We start from the raw sequence: 19,557 nt of genomic DNA, 5'->3' as shown, positions 1-19,557 counted from the left end.
CACCTTTTGTGCCCAGTTGTTAGAGATGTTTACAAAAAGATGCCTGAGCAAAACACCAACCAGCAGTGTAACAAGTACAGAAAGTAGCCAACCCTGTGTTTTCATTTCCCTCCTCATCCAAAAATCATAAAAATGAGAAAGTGCTAAGATGCAGAATGTAGAATAGATGATAGGCACAGTAACAAAATATGATATGCCAAATCAGGGCTTTTAATTTTAAAAAAATGTGAAAAATCTTTTACACACTCGGTCCAAACAAATCAACTTTGTTTTGTTGGTGGGCCATTATCTTGTTCACACAAATGGTGAGGGAGTGTGAATGTGTGCAGACAGAGAATGAGAGGAAGTATTGATCTAGTCGCAGAGATGGAGTTGTGTTTACCTTCACAAGAGCTGACGCAGATATGCATATACACTGGAGATGTACTGAGACAAAGGACCACATATCCTCCCCACTCCGCTCGCAGCATCAATACCATGTACACACTGTGTGTATATGTGTGTGTGTGTGTGTGTGGGAGTGAGAGAGAGAGAGAGAAGCTGGCAGGGAGCATCTGGCACCGGTTTCTTGCCCAGCCTCAAATTAATCTGATTTTATGGCACCTCATTACACTGCCTATCATTGATAATCAAAACCAGTGTGATGGGTTACACATATACACATACAAGCACACGTATGAACACACACATACATGGTAGTACAGGTGTACAGAGATGGATCATCAAATGAGAAAACAGAAAACGAGTTTGAAGAAAATGAAACACCTGTATTTCCTCAATGTTTGCAGCATCATTAATCTAAGTCATTTATGCTTGTCAGCTTCTCACAGAAAGTGTGTGCCTGTGTTTGAGTGTGTGTGTGTGTGTGTCTGTGTGTGTCCAGTCCCAGACGCTGCTGCCATTACAGAGTCCCATCAGTGCTTGAATGCCTCCCAATATTCCATCCAGATTCTGCATAGTAATAATATTCAAAACATGCATTATTCCATCTATCTGCTCTCCCCGAGGATCATCTCTCTCTCTCTCTCTCTCTCCTGCCAACACAAACACACACACACAAACACACAGACACACAAACACACCATACTCACACTTATATCTACCTCACAGTGGTAAGTAGGATGGTATTGAGACATTAGTTAGAGTTATAGGGGGCACCTGGCCACTGCAGCGGCATGTGAAATGTTATAGGGCCCATAGGCTGATGATACCACCGTCTCCGTATCTGTGATACAGTCCTGGACACACACACACACACACACACACACACACACACACACACACACACAAATAGGACCATTAGCCCTTGCTGCATCACCTCACTAAGCAAAGAACGGAAACGAATGGCAGACCATTAGAGTTTCATTACGGGGAGTTGGCTAGAGTGGAAGGTGGAATAGAGTGAAAGGGGAGGGAAGAGAGACAGACGGAGAGACAGAAAGACAGACAGAAAAAGAGTGATACATAAAGAGAAACCTGATGAGAGGAGAGGAAGAGAGGGATAGTGTGTGTGTTTGTTTGTGTGTGTGTGTGTGTGTGTGCATGTGTGAAACAAGAGAGAAAACAGAGCAGGAGAAAGCAGAGAGAAAAGTGAGAGGATAGAGAGCTATTTAGTATGGCATGAGGTCTGTGGATATGAGAGCTGTTGTCCATGACCTCGTCCCCTTATTTGCAGAGCAACAGTCAATTCAATTGCCTACGGCTGTTTTAATATGTCCCACCTGTTTACACACGCACACACATACACACTCACACACACACACACGCACGCACAAGTGGATACACACAAACACATGCAAAGACATGTCTCCAAACAAGCTGTCTCACTCTTTTTTAGTCCATCTGCCTCTCTCACAGAAATGTGCAACCAATGCATATGTGCACTCTTAGACACAAGGCTTCCAAAGGGGTTCTTCCTTAAGGTTTGAGGTTCTACTCGGAACTATTTGCTTCTAAAGAACCCTTTCTTGAAGTAAGGGGTTTGTCAAGGTTTTTTTTAAGACTATAGATTCCATTAAGAACCCTTTTCATCCAAAGAACATTTTTGAAAGAAGGAGATTTTCAATGACTGTTGATAAAAGGGTGTGTTTGTGTAAGGATTTCAAGGGTTCCCTGTATCATAGTATACAATGGTTCTCTGTAGAACACCCTGACTGGGTTTCTAGCTAAAACCCTTGGAATGCAAAAGGGTCCCTAGTAGAACCTCCTAACTTGGATTTCTAGGTCAAATCTTTGGAATTTGAAAGGGTTTGTGATAGAACCCCATCGATGGGTTTCTAGGTAAAACCACTGGAATATAAAAAGGTTCTCTACAGAACCCCTTGAGTGGGTTCTTGTTAGCACAGTTAGAAGGTGGAAAGTGTCTGGACAGAACGCCCAGAGAAGGGTCTAGGTGGAACCATTATAAGAGGAAGGGTTCTCTGTCAAACCTGTCATAAAGGGTTGTGGGTGAAACTAGATGGGTCTAGGTGTACCTCATCATGTTGAGTTCTAAGTAGAACTCTCTGATAGACCTTGTCCACCAACATGGAAGTGGCCTCGTTCCAGTTCAAACATCTAATTTTGAACCGTTCTGAGCATTTCTACCAAAAATAAATCAGTTTGGAACCTGAAAAAATTTAACCAGAAAACAGCAGGGTTTCCTTGGCAACCAAAGTAGGCATATCGTTAAGAATCTTGGACGGAACCAATTTATGAACCAGAGATAATTTAGTGAAAGAGGGCCTTGCACAGATTCAAAGCTGAACTTTCATAAAAGGTTCTACCAGGAACCAAAAAGGGTTATCCCATCGGGACAAGCCGAAGACCCCTTTATGGTTCTAATTAGCACCTTTATTTCTAAGAGAGAACAGCCACATGTACACTGTCTCACCCCCTCTCTCTGGCTCAAGCTCACTCTCCAGCACACACACTGAGAAACACACACAAACACACGTACACCTCCAAGGTTAATAGCAGCTGTCATGGGCAGGGTGAGCAGTAATGGAACACACAAATGCCCCGGGGAGAAAGCAGTCTGTGGATAGACAGAATGTGGGAATGATGAGGAGAAGGACTAGGAGAGGATGAAGGTGGGGAAGAGGAGGAGGGTGGTGTAAAAGTATGGAGGGATTGGGGGGTGGGACTATTCCCATGAATCAATTACCCCCAATGCAAATTAGGAGATTATTTATCTCTCCATTAGCACTAAATTATTCACACTCTCCCTGCGTTTGTGTGTATTCATGTGCTTTCGGACCGGCTGATTGCAGTGGGAGGAGGGGGATAAACCTGCACGGGAAAAGTGTGTCGGCAAATTGAACAACAAGCTATTTACATCTTTCATCAGCCATGCTTGTTCCTCATTAGTTAACACTTTTAAATCAATATGCCACCCCCTCTCTCACTCCTCCCGCAGTGATCTCCATTTTGTCTCACACCTCTATTTTTGTGCGCCATCACTGTCAGCAGGGACTTCTGCATTTAGGCACGAAACAAGACAGAACGAGAACATCATGGAAGGCAGCTCAAAACCACAGGAAGCACAGCCATCTCAAGCTGCCCGGAAACAGTGACAGTGCAATCTATATGCAGTAATTAAACATACATTGGTGTGGATCTTGTTTAGGTATCATTCTTCACTACTAGTGTAAGTATGCAACAGTTGCATTTCTGCTTGTTTTTAGTAGAAAATTCTTAAAAGTGAGAAGATCTGAAAAGTTATTTCAAAGGCATTATTTGTATGTTGTCAAGCCTTTTGAGAAAGAAGTTGTTGTACTGCTACAAAGAATTACGCAAAGCGTGGTTGTAAGATATGCAGATAAAATGGGACTTTGTTGTTGCACTACTTTCTGTGGAAAAGTACCTCATATTCCCAGCTCCATCAAGCCTCTGCCTCTGATCTAAATCTGGTCTTTGTATCCTCATTTACACCTGTCTGACTGTGTGATGTCAGTCTCACCTCGCACTCTAGCACTGAAAACATGACCTCACTGTTATATAAACTGCGGTTAATGCTCAATTTTAAATGAGGGTGTTTCTACAGTTAAAAATTACATTCAGGTGAATGATAAGTTTCTAAGTTTACACAGCCTCAAGTGTGCAATACATTTCCTCAGATTGTGAGTGTGATTATATAGGGAGGAAAAGGAGAAACAGTGTTTCTTCTAGCTTTTTTGCTTTGGGAGTGGGGGTGCCTGGGCTGGAATGAGCGTGGTCTGTCGTTGGGGTCCTTGCAGGACCCTCTCATCAAAGGACCCCATTACCATAATTGCAGACCATTTGGAGCTGAATAAACAGTTAACACTGATTTGTGTTCACATTTTTTTTTATTTTAGCAATGGAACACTGTTTTTATTCATTTATTAATTAATAAATTTATTTATGCATCTACCCATCCATCCATCAGGCGCAGCGTTATGGGTGGGCCTAACAGGCCTGGGCCCACCCACTTATACAACTGGCCCACCTTAAATGACTGAGAGAACATACATTTTCTTAACTTTTATTTTTAATTATTAAAATCAGCATTTTAATACACCCTTGAGACAAAAAAGTTTCCATTTGACAAAAAGACAACATTTATTCGGCTAGTCTCACATGTGAGGTCTGGACCGATCACAATGGGCCATAATTCATCGCACCAGATATGTTACGCTTGCACACGCACGTCACACTATGGCTAGATAGTTAAGTTTATGAATGAAAAGCGCATCACACCACGCTCTCTCTCCTCTTAAAAGTCATTGTAGCTCACCCATTATTCTGATTGCTTCGTTTCTCTCTCCTTACAATCAATTTAAAGAGTAATCCAGCCAGATCAAATGAAAATGCATTAAAAGGAATAAAATGACAGTTTTCTTAATGAATTGATATACTGATCTACATGATCCATAGTGAAAACATAGATAAGGAGATATCCTGTGCCATTTGAAATAAATATAAACTGCTGACTGAAACTGTTAAAAAGATTTTAAAAGTGTCATAATCAACTGGAAGTGCTAGTTGTACTAGTGGATCAAAGCCAGACTGATGGTGGTGACCCGTCTGCAGCTTTTTACTGCGTGCTTCGGTGGGAGGGCTGGACAGGTGTGTTTGGGTCTAGTCATGGCGACGTTAACAGGGCAGGAGATCAGCAAGCGCTGTGGTCTGCAGAGCTACCTGTGCTCCCCGCCTCGCCACGTGCGGTTCATTAAAAAAAAAAAAAAAACGCTGATATTTTTGCCTTGCGGGGTGAACGTTTGGGCAACCTCCATTTGCAGTTTTTGTTTGTTCATTGTTGTTTTTTACCATAATGGCCGGAAAGTCTGAGTGTGGGTGGGTGTGTCTGTACCGGTGCATGGGTGTGTGCTGTGAGAGAGGAGCGAAGGGGGAGAGTCGCCTGACACAGAGGAGAGGAGAAATGCATTGTAATGAATGCAATGAAACGATAGCAACGCATTAGACTCTGAAATTGCACAAATTAGAGTTAGCTTTTTTATTTGATAAAAAAAAGAACACCTGTTATTGGCCCTTTTGATTAAAATAAAAATTAAATAATGGAAAAAAAAATATACAACTTGAATTTCTGGGTGGGGGTCCTGTTGGCAGGGCGGGGGCATTTGTTGGGCGTGCAGGGCGCCCTCCTAAATAAACTATAAGGGAAACACTGAGAAAGGAACAATAAGTGTACAATGGTGATAAAACGATAGGTGAGTGAACGAGCACAATAGGCTGTTAAGAAGTAATGTGTATGTCTGCGGGTGGTTGTGCACATGTTTAAGTTGCGTGTAAGCAAGGATGGTTAACTGTAGCTGTGTGGGTCTGTACAGATGTACTGTAGGAGGGGAGGATGAAGGGAGGACAAGGTGGCAGATGAACAGCTGTGTACAGGCTACAAGGGAGTGAGACTTGTGTGCGTTTGTGTCAGATACAATTTACTTAAGCACAGTTTAGTTATGAGTATATTTTTCCACAATTTGAAATCATGGTCTAAATGGAACATGTAAGTGACATCTCTCACAGCCATTGACATTAGTAGTAATGGTCTCCTGGTACCTCATGATTCAATTTGATTCCAATTCAGTGAGCTACGATAGAATGATACAATGATCCTTGATGCATCCTGATGCATCTGAAGTTAAGGTTTTAAAACAGCGGGTATGGGTCAGATTGTATCCATCAAAACTGAAGAAGTAGCCTAGTTTGGAAGTAAACATGATGTACATGTTTCATTTAGGAGTGAGAATCTTTTTGTCCGATTTTATTCATAATCTATTCTTGGTTGAATGAACAGAAAAGGGAGCACAATTTTAAGGCTTTTGTTATAGTTTCCCTGAAACACAATATGAAACTGGCAATCAAAGGGTCACTGCTTTTTTATTTTCAAAAGTTAACTTAATAAATTAATCAATTAATTTGAAAGCAAAGCAATCTGCCTGTATGGAGATGAAAAAAAAAAAAATGAGGGGGAGGCGGAGTGTTCCGCTGTGTTAACGTTTATGTCTCCAGCAGAGGAGAGAAGCCTCTATGCTGCACCGTCAACTCCAAGGAAAGCCATCGCAGTCCAAGATGTAGAACAGATACAGAGTTTTAGAGGCAAAACAGACTGATGCTAATGAAATTTTAGGTAAATTAATTGTTATATTATTGAATAATTCATAAAGAATCATTAGATTAATCGACAGGTTAATCGAAAAAATAATCGATAGATGAATCTTTAAAATTAGGTGCAACCCTAGAATTAAGTGTCTCATGAGTCCATGTATGTGCATAAACCTGGATGTTTATATCAACATCTGTTGGGTTTGTCAGGCACTGTCCCTGTGAAATATTTCTATGCAGCCAACAGCGAGAGCTGACACTGCGGCATGCAGGTCTCCTCATCCTTTGAACAACTACAAACATTCACCCAGTTCCAATTTTACTACAGATCATTAGTATTTTCACAGGGCTGAAAGGCTGCACAACAAAGGGGTTATAGGGGTAAAATAATGAACATGATGATGACATACTTGATAAAATATCCTTTTCAACAAAAAAGAGACGGGGGACACACAAAGAGAGAAAGGGAAAGGGAGAGACAGATCAAACCTGAGATATTGTGGAGGCAGTGGATAGAGAGTAGCTGAATCAAGAGGTACTGTCTTCCAGGCATCACAGGTAAATATTTCACTATATCCTGAACATCAGACACTGTGCCTTTGATATGCAAAATGAAAAGCATGCCCCTCAACCCAAATAAAAAAGCAAAGCACAGATTGGAACAAGCAACAACCTAGCAAACAACTTTCTTCGATCACTATATTTTATCACAAAAATTGCACTGGGCTCCACTTCTCAATTTAATTTTTCATGCCTCAAAATAATAATACAGAAGTACTCAAATTCTGACCCTTACAATGATTGTGATAGTGTGGATTCCTTTCATGCCAAATGTGCAACATTTTCAGTGGTTCTAAGACTAAACCTAAACCTAAACCTAAGCACCTCATAGAGTACCCACCTAAATGTAGAAGTGTCTTTTGGCAAGACCTTGAACCCAAAACTGCCTCCAGTGGCTGTACTAGGAGCCTGCGTGGTAGCTCACTGCCCTCAATGCGTGCATGTGTGCTTGAATGAGTGGCAAAAATTAACCAGGCCAGTTAGGCCAGTTAACAATTAAAGGATGCAAATTTTTATGTATCAAAGCCAAGTAAAAAGACATTTAACCACTCTATATTTAACTTCTGCCACTAGGGGTCTCTCTCACATAAAGCAATAACAAAAGACGTTAGTTTGATGACATTGTGAGGTAGCATGGGATCATGTGAGTTGTTTTCTTCACTGTTCAGCAACCACCATTGCAGATGTCAGGCAGAAATCATGTTCATAGACGAGATGATATTAAAGTTTTATTCATGTAACATTTGCTCGTTTGGCTTCCATCCTCAAAATTAAATATTTTTCTGTGTTTGACCATCGTTGCACATATTTGGGGATAATGTAAGTACATCATTCAACAAAATACAAAAACATAAGTCTCAGCATTTTTAGACAGTTGAATATGAAACTGTTACATTACATACGTTATGATGTTATGATTACGTCACAGTGTTTGCTAGAGGCAAAATGAAGGGAAGACTGGAGGCAAACTGAGTACACATAATGAAGCTGAAATGTGTTTTCTGTGTTGTTGGGTGACAGGATTGAAGTAAGTGTAGTAATGGCTCAAAATTGAAATTTTATGACATACCAGCTGCCACTTAACCTGATACGCCAGATGGTTTGCTACACAGAACCATCTGGGAAGTCATCCCCAGAAACACTTTGGAAAAGGGCAGGCACTTTCAAAAAAACACCTGGCAGGTGATCGGTTGAACCATCTGTTTGTCACATCTATCACAGACTGTCTATCAGATCCAGCTCTTGCTTAAGCTGGTCGGGAAAAGAGCAAAATCATCTTTTCCACTGAGAAAAGCCTTCAGTGTCGTTCTTTGCTCTTCTTTCAATGAAGAAATATTCTCCAGTTCTGACATAAGTGATGCGATCACAGTATCAATGCTAAGCTCTTCAGGAGCCTCCATTATTTGTTTGAGACGAGTCGCTTCCATTGGTGCTTCTTGCTGTCATCACACCTAAATCCACACCCGTAGCTGCCAGTAGACCCTCCTAGGAAGCTAATTGGCTGCACCACTTTTGGTGTGAACACAAATGGATAACTTGAAGCCTGGCAAAATGTATTCTTGTGTGATCTTGTGTGATCTTGTGTGATCTTGTGATCTTGCAAATCCAGCTGCCTGGCAAAGTAAGCTGCCACTGCTAGTCCAAAAAAAAAAAAAAGACAACTATGGGTAAACACGATAAAGACAGAAGCTGGAAGATGGGTGTGAGCCATGACAAATAAATTGCTAGCTTGTGTTAGCTAATGTGATTTTTTTCCTCTACCTAAGCTCTGCCCACAAAAAGGTCATTATGTTTACCAACAGAAAAGGGGTCTACACTAGAGTTGGGCGATATGTTAAACATTCTTTCCAAACAACAATCATCAGCGAATGTCAAGGTCACTGTGCCCTCACCAAACACATTATCTTTTTCATAATTCTATTTTTTGACCGCTCTGTTTCATTCTACCATTGACACGACTTCTCATGACTGTTTTCAACCAGCCACTTGGGGCTGTAAGTGATCAATAACTGCTTCAGTTTGAAATCTTGTTTCACCTCGAGACAGCATCTGAAGAAGGTTGGTTCACATTGGCAGAATTTTGCAAATCTCTGCTGGTTGCATCTGGCCGTTGTGGTGGCATTGCAGTAGGTGCTTCACCATCTGTACTTTACTGAGTGCACTCTTTATTGTGCACTGGATTGGTTGCTGAATGATATTCTGTCAGTGAGCTGCTGCTTTCACTTCAGTTCTTCAGAGTTTAAATTAAATTAGCAAAATAAAATTACCAAAAACACAAAAGAAAAACAACAACCAGTAACTGACTGATCAAATCACTGATTACTGATATATTTATATATAAACCTTATGAGCTCAATAAAGCCTATTCTTAAGTGAGATGCTACAGTATTGGTATTGTGTGTTTATATATTTTTATTGCTCTTATAGTCAATTTTACAATAATATGGTGCAAATCCTTTTAGCCTGAAATCTGAACTTGTTTAGTTGTTATGTCAAGTTTTATTCATGTCTACTACTACACATTCATTATATATGTGTTTGAATATTTTGCCAGTTACAGTATTCGTGCTTTCACAGCCTTCCACAGAGGGCTTAAATAGTCTAAGACCAAAAAATCAAGGGAAACATTCTCTGCAGTGATAGCCAAATCCCTTAATGCTTTGGAAACTGTATTATATCATTAATCATAATAGCAATTGCTTTGACCAGTCTTATTGGCAGCAGCAGGCAGACAAACTGTTACTTTATAATGACAATGTGTTAGAGGCTTGCAGTATTTGAGTGAGCCAAGATTATTTTCAGCCATGTAAGTCGAGCCAATTGACGCTCTGTGACAATGACCAACCAGCAGTACTTTAAAAAGACAACCCACGTGTTTGATAGAGTCGCATTGTCACATGAGGCACGAATACAACTTAAAATGCTAAATGCTTATTAATCCCACAATTATTTTTCTTGAAAATGTATTAATTTAAGTTTTTTGTTCATCAATTTTACCTTTATTTTCTATGTGTTAGATGAGGACTTTTAGTTATGGACAATTCTGATGAAGATTCTGAAGATAGAAGATCAGGAACAAGGGATGAGTTGAGGATGGGTGAGCTTTGAGGCAAATTTGTGATTTGTGATTTTGAGCTGTATAAATAAAATTCACTTGACTTGACTTGGGGGACAGATGTAGCCTGAAGCAATGTCTGTCCAATCCACAAGCTGTGTTTGAAGTTTTCCATCTGGTCCAAAGCCAGCCTCTTGCAGAAGTGATATTTCCCTATAGGTTTGGTACTATAGCTCAAATCTGATCCTAACCTTTTTGCAAAATATTACAGGAGTGAAGAGGGAAAATTATATTACAAGTTATCCTACAATACAGATGGCACCAACCCAAGCTTGCCAAAAACTAGGGGTAGAGAAAAAAAGTCAATAAATACAAGAATCACAGCTCTTACTCTTTATGATTCTGAATCATTGCACAGATATCTGTATGTCGTTATTAAAATTATGTCGGAACCCAACCATGACAGCACAGTGCAGCACAGGCTAGAATTATTTTGTTTGTTCTTGAAGGAATGCAAAAGTGTTTGAGCACATTTTGTATTTTATAATGTAGTACTAAGCATTGCATGGTACTAGGAAGTGACATTATTTGTCAATACTTCATGAACCATTGGGCCTACCTGGTGTGAAGCAGCACTAGCAAATGAGCCAACCAATGAACACTCTGCACCACTTTGCGAAACTTTCAGTCAACTCAGGTCAGGGGAAGAAAATAACTTGGTCTATAGTCTATTTCATTTCTTAAGTCCTTGCCTTCTTAGAGAGCTGTGGATAATGATGGTTTTCACTGTTATCAGTGTTGCAGCAGAGAGGCTGGTCTTCACTGTTCTTCAAAATATATTTAGCCAGCCATGTTTGACAGTAAAACACACTTTATTTCATTATTTTCATATAGACAGATGACTGTAACAAGCTTCCAAATCAATGCATTTCGCTTTTTTAAGGAAAAAAGCTGCATACCATTTGACACTTTTCTTTGTTTTTGTTTCTATTCCCACATCACTCCAAGCTATTTCTCTCTCTCTTTCTGTCTGTCCTTCTTTGTGTTGTCTGTCTTTTAGCGGGTCTCCATGTTGGAGAGGAGGTCATATGACTCAAGTCCAACTGAAGACAACTGAAATCCTGGTTCACATATTTTTGACATATAGCTTATAATTTACAGGTATCAGAAATTTTGTCATCAAAATTTGTATTAAATGTGATTCCTTTCTGTAATTGCGGACAGGAGGCATATACAACATCCATTGTGTTGAGTCTGTGAGTATTTGTTTTTGTGAAGTTGAAAATTATTGTTTTATGGAAAAAAAAAAAACAGCAAATCCTCACATTTAAGAAGCTGGAACCAGCAAATGTTTGAACTTTTTGTCCAAAAATTACTGAAATGGTAAGTTGATTATCACAATACTTGACAACTAACTAACTGATTAATCATCTAATCGTTGTGATTCTATTTTGGGGGGATTTCTTCCTCACCCAAGGGTCTAAGGTGATGTCGTACACTGTGCAGACTGTAAAGAGCCCTGAATCAAATTGTAATTTATGATTTTATGTTTTAAATAATAATAAAATTTTACTTGACTTGACTTTACTTGCGGTGTGAATGTTAACATGAATCTTGGAGTAACTTGTCACGTAACAGTAACGTAATCTGTGCTATGGCATTTAATGAGCTTGTACGTGTCATGATCACATATACAACCACAGACACAGGGACAAATGTGCGCGCGCACACACACACACACACACACAGTTCTGACTGCAGTAAGTAAACAGACTTAATGGGGAACCAGGGACCTGATCTAAACAGAGGGTGAACTGAGGAAGTGTTTGCTTGTGCAGCAGGAGAGCTGTTGGCCTGTGTTCATCCCTACAGCTCACCATGCTCTGTTAATCCACAGTGGAAATACAGTCCTCTTTCTCCTGCATCATTATTGTGGAACCCTCTAACTTTATAGGCCACTGGGGCAAAGTGTGGTGACTGCATTGGTCGAGCATGTTAACTCGGTCCATTAAATGGAGACGATTTCTGTTGGTACAGGTGTTACTAAACATTAGCCGTGACTACGAAATACTTTCTGTGGAGGTGAAAGCGGAGACAGAAAGTTTGCACTGTATTGTAGCTTAGGGACATTTTCTTTTAAAGTCAAACTGAAAGAGGAAGTATGAAATGGCAAGTATTACTATAATGTATGCGCACAAAACTACCAGGATACTGAGAACATGACTTCCCCAGAGACAACAGGAACACAACCAAATGTAGAGAAATGTAACAGAGCTGCACCTATCAGTTATTTTTTTAATGATTAATCTAACATTTTTTTTAATTAGTTGATTAATCTATTGATTAATTTATCAATTAATCTAATGCTGATTTTTTTAATTATTCGATTATATAACAATTAAATTACCTAAAATAAATATAAAAAACTCATCTCATTAATATGTCAATATTTTATTCAATCATAATCCTGAAAAATAGACACATAAAGCACATTAGAATAATAATATTAGTGGCATATTTTAAAATTTGTCTAATTTCATCCCTATTTAATAGACTCCATGTCAAATGCCTGATCAGAAAAATTCTGGACCTCAAATTTTAAAAAAGCTATGATGCATATTAATTTAATCCCTAACCACTGGCGATCTGTCACTGAACTGAAAAATCTATATTTTGACTTAAAACTTAAATTGATTATGACATGGAGTTGTTTCATCACTGAAGTTATATGAAGGTAAGACGATCACTGGCAGTGTATTTTTGCATCAGAGTACTTTTTGTTGTTTTTCTGGTGACTGAAATGAATGTCAGACATTCTGTAATCTTAGTTGTAGCCATTTCCCACTCATATGTGGCTGAGAAAGTGAATAACCGAATAACATGTCAGATGACACATGGTGTAAACTTAGCAGCAGCGGTGCAGACATCACTTTTAACACGGGGGCGATGAAGAAACTTCTAGAAAATATATCTTAGGTGACTTCTACTAACAGAAACACGTTCCATGTGTTGATAATCCTCATGTTTTGTGTCATGTAGAGCAGTTTGTCCTGCTGTGATAAGTCATGTCCAGTTTGTGGAGCTAAAGAGAGCCAAACTGTTGCATCTCTGTCTAAAATATGACCACACTGCAGATGATGGTGCTGAGTCTTGCTCTCTGCAGCTTGTTCTCCGGGTGAACCCACACTCTGATTGGGCACAGCAGTTCATAACGACGCACTGATGCACGATATGTCGATGAATCATAAAATGTAAAAAACACTATAATGTAGTGGGGTTCAGTGGGAATGTTTTCCATACACTCTTACAAATAATGGTTCCAAAATAGTTCTTCCGGAAGGGCTGAGGTTCTACCTAGAACTGTTGGATTCCGAAGAACCCTTATCAAGGGTTCTTTGTAAGACAGTTTCCATTAAAAATAATTTTCATCCAAAAGATCCTTTATAAAAACAGCAGTTCTTCAAGGATTGTTGACATTGTCAAGAGGTTGTCAAGGGTTCTTTGTAGCATAATATAAAAGGGTTCTTGGGTGGGTTCTAGATAAAACCTTTGGAATATTAAAGGGTTCCCCATAGAACCCCCTTAATGAGTTTGATAAAAAAAACCTTTGGAATACAAAAGGGTTCTTGGTAGAATCCCCTGGGTGGATTCCAGATAAATCCTTTCTAATATAACATGTCCTTGATAGAATCTCCAGACAGGGTTCTGGATAGAATCGTTACATAACAGAACACATAGGGGCTTTTGTGGGAAACCTTTCACATGTGATCCCACGTAGAATACTTTATGTTGGGTTGTAGATAATACTCTGAAAGGGTTCTACCATGAACCAAATGGGTTGTTCTATGGGGACAAGCCAAAGAATCCTGTATGGTTCTTAATAGCACCTTTATTTAAGAGTGTAGCTGAGATTACCTTGTTTATTTAAGAATGTGAAATGGCAATAGACGTAAGAAATGAAAGGGTTAAAGAACCTTGTGGAGTAAGAGGATGGAACTGTAGGTCACAGGAAGGCCAAGCACACAGATTACTATGCAGCCCTGTAGTGAAGCAGTGGAAGTCTGTAGCAAACACAGCTCTTTTTCCACATGGCTGCTCTGCCTGTCGGGGAGGCTGAAGAGGCTTGCTCCGCTTTACTGTCTTTTGCAATGGCCTGCTTCAAGACACACAGCTATCCCGGCTGGACTTAAAGCACACTGTTCACTCGACCAGAGGTTTCCAAAGTCAGATGCAGGGGGCCTCCAGGGGTCTGCGTCACAGGGCAATTGTTTAATTTCACGCTTTTTTCACATGCTGGAGGTCAGCACAATGAGAGAATGCATAAGAACTAGGGGCTGGGAATCACAGGGTAACTCACGATATGATACTGTCACGATATTTTGCCAGTCATAATGATTTTACCACAACAAAGTCAACATATGTTATTTATTTTTACATAACATCTTATAACAGCCATTGGATGTGTCCACCATACTATAAAGGAAAAAACATAACACCTGCACACTTATTCACAAAAGTTTAACAATGAAACAGTTTGATCCCACTTGGATCTTCATCAGGTCACAATGTTTGAAAAATGGAAAACACACCCATATTTATACATCATGCACACCACTACTCTAACACACACTATGATGACAGGTGTGGTTAATCTTTCAAACTGCCCAGACTGATAAACATTAAAAAATATACTTTGAATATGTCAGAAAGTGACCTTGACCATATCTTTATTTTAATCTAAACCAGCCAATGTTCCGTTACGCAGTTGCTCTTGTACCTAGCCCTAACTAAACCTTAACCATGGAGGTGTCGGATCAGACAACGCAACAGTTGGTTGTTGCGTTTTAGAAGGCAAAAGCAAATGATTTCCTCCTGCCAATTGTGGCGTCAGATAAGAAAACACTTTGTTCTGGTGTCATTCTCAAGGGCAATGTCAGATTGTCAATCTGATTCTAGTGGAACATTTTCTGTCTGCTCTCTGCCTTTGACATATACTAACTCTCCTGTCATTTCAGATCCTGCCACTCCCTCCTGAGACCAAGAGTAAGAATTTTTACTATCTCTGAGTCATGCTTTTGGGACCAAACCAGGTTATACCAAGCCGTAAGAAGCAATGACAAACTATGTATTTTGTGGTTTCTTTTGGAAGACTTGTTATTAATGCCATAAATCTTCCTTCACACAGCCATCTTTGGTATTCTCTTCTGTTAGTCGGTTTCCTCCTCTCACTTCATTTGTTTATTTGCCTGCTAATTTCTTCCATCCTTCCCTTCTGCTTTCCTTCAATCTGCTATGATGAGAACTATTGGGAGCCGCCATTGCTAAGTCCTTTTCTCCCCTCCCTAATACTCCCATAACCCTACATAACCCTGCAGCTTGACTGAGAGAGAGCAGGAAATCCTCCCTGTGCTTAACCTGAGCCCACAGACTTTCACCCTCCCCTAAACCGGCTCAGACAGAGGTCTTTATTACGGAGGAGGAGTGGGCTCAGAAAAGAGGAGAGGAATGAATGAAGAGGCAGAGGTGACAGCTCTTTGACCTGAGCTGATTGCACAGGTTTTAAGAACCTATACTGTGTCAATTAACTATATGTTAACCATCCTAGCCAAAGCACTAAACTACTTCTAGCTAATAAAATCAAAATGTTCTCTTAACTGATTGACTTTTGCTACTTCTAATCATCTTGTGAGGATCCATCTTCACAAAAGTGCATATCCAGGCTTTTCATGTATAATTCCGCACATGGTTTCTTCTCTTTTTATAATGTTGTTTTGCATCAGAGGCGTTTCAGTGAATCACTGCACACTGCAAAGTGACTGCACTAAGGCACGAGGGGAGATAAGTGGTGTGTCAGCAGTGATAAAGCAGCTTTCTGATTTGCTCTTTGTCTAATATCAGGGAAGCATCTTCAACACTAGGCACTCTTGAGACCAGAGCAACAGGGTAACCAAGTGTGTTTTACAAAGCTAATTTAATTTAAGGTGCATTAAATATTCATTTGTTCACTCTGCACCTCTTGCACGTGGGCATCATTCTCAGCACACTGCATATAGAGGGAAGGGAGAGCAGAATTAGTATCCTTATTGCAAAATGTGTGTGTGTGTGTGTGTGTGTGTGTGTGTGTGTGTGTGTGTGTGTGTGTGTGTGTTATACTAGGTCTTAACTTTATGATATCTAATAAAGGCAACACATACCCTAAAATTACATGAGAAAATTCCATATATAGAAAAAAATAATGTTTTGAAAAATTTCACAATACCAATTCCAGTATAAGTGACACCCTCAGGACAGCATGAAGTCAACCAACATAACAATGATCTGAAGAAGTCTGATCTGGACTACTTGCTTATACTGGAATTGTTACTGTAATATTTTTCCTAAAAATTACATATTTTCTATACATAGATTTTTTCTGAACATAAAATTGTGCTATCTAGTATGACGTGATAGCCATAAATATATGTTGTTCTCCTCTAGGATGTGTAATCCACTGGTTTGTTAGAGCAGGTCTGTTATTCTGATTAGATTCTTGTTTATATGTTGATGATTATGTTTTTGTAACATGTATATATTTTTGTGATGTGATTTATATTTTTGTAACATGTATTTTCAAAACGTGTCGTTAATTTAATATGGCTTCTGTCTGTGTACAACTAAGAAGAGCGTTAGCTCAAAATGTCACTTGTGGATAAACTGATAAATTGAGTGTAAGGGAGCAACTGTGAGTGGACCTTTTTCCACTCCGATCCTTTTTCCGCAGATGGGTTTACATTTAAGTTATATGAAATCCACTCTACTACACAGATGCACAAGCTACCATTCAGCGTCCCTATGAGATGCCAAGGGGTGTGACAAAACATCAGTATATGAGCCAGGATCAAGATGGGGCTGACTCTGGATTGACCAAGATCATCATTCAAAAAAGCAGTGCTTCAGCCTCAACTATCTTGTGGCTCACACACTATGACATGTATTGCTGATACAGAGGAGAATATTAAGTTTGTATTTTGTATTTGTTATTTTTTTATATATGGACAGTGAATGATCAAGGTTTCCCCCATGAAATTGTTTTGCTGTGGTGGTAAGCCCCCTTGGTCCTGATGCATCTCATCCATAGACTGTATATAAAACAGGGGCATAGTATCTGTGACTTTTCTGAAGAGCCATTGTGAAACTCAAGGTACATTAGCTCTGGCCATTTTAGCAGTGCTTGACTCTGCTAACTTCTGGCTCAGCCAAAAATGGGCAAAGAGGTGGACCATCGAAGCAGATGAGGCAGGCCAAATGCTCTTTTCCCACAAGGATTACATTTTTTTGTTGTTATAAGTTGTTCTGGAAGATGTTTAGTGGAAGTGGAAGTGACCCCCCACCCCCTTTGGAAAACCCTGGCAATCTATTTAACATTCACATTCTTTGACAAAAGAAACACATGGACCAGGAACAAATAAAAGATATATTAAACATTACCATTAAACATAGAAGTGCAACACTAAAAATAAGAAAAAAAAACTTATAAATAATTAAATAATAAATAATAAGAATAAATAATGAATAAGAATAAATAATTCACAATAATTCATAATGATTATGTTCCTCAGCAAACAAGATTCAGCTATGCTTTGATTGCAAAACTCCTGTAGGCGACACAGTTTATTTTTTTTAGAGGTAAAGTACTGGGTTGTGGTATAGATGACAGCTACTGAGACATCTGTATTTCATTAACAAACAAACATGTGTTCCACCTGATTTATGTATACAATTTCCCTTCCCTGTACTTTGTTTTCAACATCCATTACTTGCTGATGTAATTACTTAATTTCCCCACAGCAATCATCTCATCTAATCTAATAAATGCCTTGTTTGTGTGACAAATCTTCAGACATTTCAAGCATACTCATACACATCAGTAATGCAGCACAGTAGCCTGGTTTGTTCAAGAAGCCAGCCAAAACCAAGATGGGAAGTAAGCAATCCTGCATAACACAGCAAATCATCTTTTTTTGTCAACTGCTCAGAATGAGGAGAGGTCTGTGATGGAGAAAGGAGTGGCAATAAAGTGAGAAGTGAGCAAGCTCATGTAATCACTGCTGGCATAATTTTTTGAACCACCTCTCTTATGCCTCTGCTGGATTCCTCGGCACGGATGTGATCAGCAGAGAGATAAATGGTAATCTCAGTAGGCATTCCCACACATGCAAGCACATGAATAAGTACACATGCGCAATCTCATGCATACACATACACACACAAACAGAATCACAGTGTGATGATAATCCTGAATGCATATGAAAGGGCACGCGAGCAGTAGTATGGAAAATAGGTATGAGGGAAGAGAGGAGGAAGAAAGAAAAAAAGAGGGGGGAAGAAAGTCAACGTAGTGATGGAGTGAGAGGGAGAGGAAGGAGCCAGGCTTTATTTAATCTCAGCAGAAGTGTCGATAGAGCAGAAAGTTCAGCAAGCTGGATCGGTGGTTAAGCCTTGAGTTTTACTTTAACTGTTCAGCTCTTCTGGCACTGCAGTGTGTGTGTGTGTGTGTGTGTGTTTGTGAATGTGTGTGTTTGAAAGACTGTGTTGAAGACATTAAACATAGTGCAAAGAAGCAAGAACAGGGTGCTGCTGGAAGAAATGTATTTAATCAAGTCAGAACAAAGGAGTTGTGTAATTTTCTCCTGGGGGCAGAGAGAAGACTAGCTCCCTCTGAAAGAGAATAGCTGACTTTTTCAAAGTAACAATACAATGGTGTTTTATTGCATAATAGAGACATTTTCCCGATCACTTGACAGTATTCTTTTTTGTTGTTTGCCTTTTTGCGGCCAATTCAGAGAATTTATCAAAGGCACGTTAATTGTATTGAACACCCACTGAAATCCCTTTTTAAAAGAGAAATGTTTTTAGATATTCCAAAAAGAAAACTGGAGCCACTTTTCATTCATCGCTGCGATGGTAAATTATGGTATCACACAGAGGTATTGCATCTAACGCACACCTCACTGCATGAATCCTGTGAGATTTTTTTAACCTTTATTCATACATGAGAGGTTGGCTGAGTGTAAATTCTCATTACAGCATCACCAGTTATTACTCTTACACTGACAAACCATGTCACAAGAACAGAATTAAAAACAGAGCAGGACAGGGATGAATGACTTTGCACTATTAAGATGTAACAAGCTGTACTTTATATCAAATTACACAAATCCTAAAAATAATATGTTCTTTATCAGACAGTATCAGACCCTTTATTAGACCCTTATTAACAGGTAATTTAGGACATATTACAACAGAACTGCACTGTGAAATCGCCTCTTTACTATTTCCCTATTTAAAAACAATATGTGAACCAGATCTACCAAGTAAAGGCCAAAATTATAGTCTATGGG

The sequence above is a fragment of the Lutjanus erythropterus genome, chromosome 6 (genome assembly GCF_056507025.1).
Source record: "Lutjanus erythropterus isolate fLutEry1 chromosome 6, fLutEry1.hap2, whole genome shotgun sequence".
Lineage (NCBI taxonomy): Eukaryota > Metazoa > Chordata > Actinopteri > Lutjaniformes > Lutjanidae > Lutjanus > Lutjanus erythropterus.
Note: the sequence above shows the minus strand (reverse complement) of the source record.